Raw genomic sequence first — 6,056 nt, 5'->3', positions numbered from 1 at the left:
CAAGTAAGTGCTGTCCACTTGAGAGGAGGGTAGATTAACTTTAAAAATGCTTGAACTGTCCCTCAATAGGGATAATGTTATACCAGCCATGAAAGAACCCTGTTCACTATTATAAAATCACATATTTTTTTTGTTTCTGCTTCTGGTCCAAATTGCATTTTGAGAGGAGGAATATCTTCCAATATTGGAAAGTCAAGAATAAAATTCATTAATATGTAAGCCAATTTAATAATTGCTTAAGCTTTTTACTGATGGTTTTCACCCACAATCTGCAAAACAAGTGGTTTGTTAGCAAAAAAAGGCACTGAGTTGTTTGGGGTTTTTTTTACTACTGATCATGTTCAGACTGAATCTTTTTATGAAGAGGTAATTATTTGCATAACACCAGATAAGCTGGTTAATTATTTCTGTGTGAATCTTATCATCTGAAGCAACCTGACCCTTACAAGAAAACTTTTCTCTGCACAAAGAAGATTGAGGTCAAGTAAGGTTTAGAGTACTCTATACAGAAATAGACAAAAATTTAATTATTTATTATATTTGAATAAACTAAGATTTTGGTGGTCATTAAGAGAAAATTAAGCATTTAATTAATTTATTTCCTGTCCTTTTCTTATATAAAAGTGACTAGCAGTTATGTCTTTGAATAAAATTTGGTTTTCTCTCTGACCAGTGCTTAGAGAGCTGGTGCATCCAGTGTTTGTGGAAAACTAATATAGCTTTTGACAGAAGCACAAAGTGATGACTTGGCACATAGCAGACAAAGGACAAACTGTTCAGTTGTGGCCCTAAATTTACTTTAGTTCAACCAGTAAACAGGGACACAGCATGGACTTCGCTGATTAAAAGCAGAATTAAAAAGCCTGAAGCTGCATTTGACAGTGTTCCAATTTGTAACCAGCTCAACACATTGGATTCTGTTTCCTTTTACTTTGTGGCTTCCGGCATCCCTCTGCAGAATATTACTGTTTCAGTGTGTGTTTGTGTATTTTCTTCCCACTAGGAGAATTTATTTCTTCCTCTCGATTTCCTAGAAAGACTTAATACTCCTGCCCAAAATCCAAGATATTTGCAGCTTACCGTATTGTTCTTGTTTCACTACTCCTGCCTTTACCATCTAGAGGGAGCTACCTCTTCCAGCCTTCGCTTAGGTGAGTGCTCTCAGTGTGAGGGATCAGTCAGTGAAACTATGCATGTGTAATGAGTAGTCCCACAGGTGAGGATTTCCAGGAGATGGCTGCAAAGCAAGTGTTTTGCATATCTTATTTTTATCTCATATACACCCTTGTGTGTCCATTCTTTGTGTCTTGTCTGAATGTGCTTCCAGCAGCCTTGCTCTGTACTGCAGGAGGCAACACAAAGTTAATAATTAATTTCTGATCATTAACTTCATCTACTTCAAGAAATACCTTTTTAAAATGTGAATACTGCTATTAAAAATATAAAACTCTTACAACAATAAATTTGTTTTCAGTGTATCATTATTTTTGTACTTACATTAGTACAAAGTCTTGAGGGAGAATTTGGAAGTGGATATTTTTTTGCTGCAAATTATTTCTTAAATTTTTACTCTTACCCATTAATAGCTTGGGGTTTTAAAATTTTTATGTTGTAGATTTTCCCAGAATTAAAAATACACAAGGTTTCAAACTTGGTAGGCCTTAAACATCAGTTTCTAGAACAAATATGTCTCTTGTTGGTTTTGATAGAAAGCTTGTATCTGTGTGTGGCAACAGTATTGGACTTCAGATAACAAAGTGTTGAAAAATCCCCAACTGAAATTCCCAGTGTTAGGCGAAGTGTCCAAATACAATGGGTTGGATTCATCACTGTAACCAAGAAGAGGTAAGAAAATCTTGGCGGAAAGTCTGTGGTCAGCATGGAAATTTAATACAGCACAGCTAAGCCTGTAATCAACAGCAAACTGATTAAAGATGTTTTTCCTCTGTTCTTCCGTTTAAGGTGTCAGTTGTATTAGCTGGCTGTGGGAATTAAGCACAGATCAAGATGAGCACAGGCTAACAGGCATCAGAAAAACAATCATCTTCTGAAATTTTGCAGTTGGATATGACTGAATAGAAGTTATTTTCAGTGAGAAAGAGGGTTACAGATTAATCCCTGAGCCAAGTGTAGTAGTGAAATCTGGTATTTTCTAAGACAGCAAGACCTGCTCATTTGGCATTAACTTGCCTATCGACTTTCTGCATATTATCTAGAAGAAAATTGTTAATATCTTTTTTACTCCTTTAAAACTAAAGTTCTGGAAGGGCAGAACTGACCTTTTTCTATCCGATGAATGATGATTTTAGCTGCAGATTCAGAAGCATCAGAGTGGGTTAGGTCCCATTTAAAACAAACTTCCTTATGATTTCTTATGATTATGAAAACAGGAATCCTTATGATAGGTGAGAAGCTGCAAACACCGAGATCTTGTCTAAGCAGTAGGTGGCAGACTGCTCCCAGTAATCCTTAGGAAGTTGTGACCCAGCCATTAATGCCCACGGGGCTGTAACTAAAGGTGATGAGAAGACAGATGTAAAGATGGGGAGATTCCCAGGGTTCAAGCAGTCTACCTAATTTCACAGAGCATGCCAGGGATACTCGAGTCAGCACTTGCCAGGCTAGGGGATGTTGCTCCTACACACCCTGTGTTATCAGTTCCTAAAGTAACTGTGGCGGTTACCCTGCCCTGCAGCAGCTGGGTGACCTGGATCTTGTTTTGGAGGATTTGCCACTATTAACAGAAAGCCAGTGCTGTCATGGCTTTGACACCTCTACACAACAGTATGCCTGTAGTTTTGTCACCATTTGGAAATCCCTCTTAACTCCAAAGACCCCAAGGAGTTTTTTAACCAAAATAGAGTTTAATACATGGAATTACATATCTGAGGATGTCTGTGGATACACCACAACCTCTACTGATCTCTACAGATGCAGAGTAGTTTCTGAATAGTACCCAAAAAGCTGGGATTCAGTCTTTTGGCAAAACTTTTTTTTTTTTTGTCCTTACCCTTACCCAAATAATTTTAAGGTGGAGCAAATATTTTCTCTTTATAGCAGATTTTATTTTGAGTTTAAATTCACCTTGAGGGGTTTTCCCAATGCCCTGCTGCTAATAATAATTAATTGTATTTAAGGATGCACCTTATGCATTGGCTTTGTCTCATATGTTTCATTTCGAGAGAAGTGTGTGGTGCTTATACAAACTGCCTTTCCCATTACACTTGTTTCTTACAACATTATTTTGCTGATTGTCAGAGACTCTATAAGACATTTCATTACCCACCTAGAACTAGGCTCTTGTATCAAAGTGGAGGACTTTCCACAGACTGCTGGAAACCACACAATCCAATGGTTGGTAAACACTTGGGGGAGCTGCCCATCCACTATGCAAAAATGTTGGATCTAATTTACAGAATGATCTGTTTAGCATTCACCAGATTATTTAGAACTTGTTTTGCCACCAGACAAGATTTGAAAGCAAAAGCATCTAAAAAAAAATAGATTTTCATACTAGGAAAGGCATTATAAAAATACAAAATAACCAAACATTATGGAATTTATATTTTTGTTAAGATTATGCTAATTTTAGTTGCTTCTATATTTAAGCTAACTCTTGAGACTGATCCTTTAGGCTCAGCTGATGGTTAGTGGGACATCTCATGGATATGCAGAATCATAATTCTTTTGGGTTTGCTTTCCTGCTCAGTCTACGTTACATTTCTACTGTGTGCTTTGGCTAGACTAAGAATGGCAATTCATCTTCATGATGCTTTCTCTTGCTTTTATCTTCCTTAAAACATGATGGAATTCCCATAGAAATCATACATGATGAAACAGATTTTCTGAGTTCCTTTCCATGTGCATGTTAGCTTGCTTTCAGTTTTACATCAGTTGCTTAGTGTATAAATGAAAGATTGATTTGAGAATGGGTTGTTGTCCAGCTGTGCAGAGTTCCCCTCCTTCCTCCTTCCTGTGCACTCTTTCAGACTCAGGGGAAAGAAGTGGTCTTGTCACAGTAACATTTACAAGGGCTCAGTGAACATGTAAGCACATGGTGGAAGACAAAAATGTCTCTGAGAAGAACAGAAGGAGAAGCTTCAGGATCACCCCAAGCATTTCTTGACAGAAGAGCCCATTTGCAAAATTTTTTGTTTTATTATTAGAAATCTCCCAAACCAATACCTATGACCATTCCTATAGTATTTCCAGTTTTCTTGGAATTTATTTGAAACAGAAAAGAGACTCTAACATCCTTCTGCTCTGCAATTCAGTTCTTTTAAAGTTTATCATTGTTATTACAGGATACACAGCTCTTTCTTGAATACTCAAGACCTATCATCATCAAAAGCCTCATATTAGACTTTCTGTTTTCTCTGATGACAAATACAGACTACATCCTAAAAATACATCATAAACCAGAGAGATACATCATTATAAATAAAGCAATTAAAAAGATTCAGAGGATGTCTGCACTCTGAAGTGGCAGTTACTTCATTGAAATTAAGAAGAAAGTTTGAGACTGCTCAGTCTGCTTTGATAATACAAGCTATGGTTATGAAAATCTCCTAACATTTTGTTCAGAGTTACTTGTTTGAAGCATCAGGTGAATAAATACTTAGTAATTGTAGTCTGGTCTGCAATTCTGTAGAATATAGGATTCTTCTTTAGGCTCAAATCAGGCATTCATTAATGTCAACAGCACTTCATGGTGAAGAATGGTCTCTGCTGAGGGTTGGTATTCACACCATAGTGAAACTTCAACCAGACAGCCAGACCAAGCAGCCCAGATAGTGGTTTTTTAATAGCATTGGTATTACTGAATGTATAGTCAGAAAGGTCATAAAGGGAGAGATAAATCAACAGAGACTGCTTGATGCATACACTGAGGTTCAGTGTGATAGTTAGAATGAGGAGTCAAAGGATTAATGACTCATTTGGTTCGTATACATAGGCAAATATTTTGGTCATTAAAATATGTAAAAGTAAGCTTGTAGTACTGTATTGTTCTCCTTTTCCTCTATCGGTAACTCAGAGGTGAGAGCAAATGGCTTTACAAGAGGAGACAAAAACTGTGCTGGAGATGGGCTAAGCACAACATAGCCTGTCTTTTCCAGATCCTTCTTTCCAAACATGTAATTAAGTGAAGTGAAAATTAGGCTTTCATTTAGCTAAAGGAGATTTCTGTGTTTATTTGAAGAGTATTCCAGATTACTGTGCTTTTTCATCTACATCTTCTTTTACCAAGAAAGAAGAGTCTGGATATTGGATTGAAGAAGCTGATGCATTTGTTGTGGATAATGGATTGATGAAGCTCACTTCCACCACCATATTGTGGAGGATACAGAAGATTCTTGTGTAGAGCTGCTTGTAACAGTAGAAAGTGATCTCATCTATATGCATGTGTAACATGCTATGTCTGAATTGTTCATTTGACTGCCCATTTGACTGAGGAGTCAGCCTGTACTGTAAAAGTATTTCTGTATATAGATTCTAATCAAACAAGTGAAGAAACTGTTGTACAACAAGTACAACAGTAATTCACTAATCACATCTATTTTAATCTTAAATGTGCATGTTTCAAAAATTCTAAACAAGGTGTAGGTTTCAGATGTGCTTCAGCTCTTGCTGCTTCCTGAAGAGCAACCAGGAGAAACTGCGAGAATGCCTTAGAATGGAAAGAATGAAGGAGGTCCACTTTCAAGAGGTACTGGTACTGTCTTCAGACAGCTCAGTAGTTGTGAGTATTATGGAATTTTGCTAGTCTGCCTGTAATTATTGGTCCAAATGCTGTCAACACTTGTATATTAGTGAATTGAGAGCTTACCTGTTTGGACCTTAAATTACAGTCCACATTTATTCTCATCTTCCTAAAGAAAAGCTTTATGATCAGACTGCTTTTACAACTTTTCTTTCCATAGTTTTAGTTTATAGGGTAGATGAGCTAGAAAAATTGATGTGCCCTCTGAAGTCAAGGTCTCACTGTAGGAAGAGAGAAGAGATTTAGCTGCTGTAAACAGAGTACAAAGAAATAATTTTTTTTTTACATGCACATG

The sequence above is a fragment of the Parus major genome, chromosome 2 (assembly GCF_001522545.3).
Source record: "Parus major isolate Abel chromosome 2, Parus_major1.1, whole genome shotgun sequence".
NCBI classification, from domain to species: domain Eukaryota; kingdom Metazoa; phylum Chordata; class Aves; order Passeriformes; family Paridae; genus Parus; species Parus major.
The sequence above is the reverse complement of the archived record's forward strand: the minus strand, read 5'-3'. Positions refer to the sequence as shown.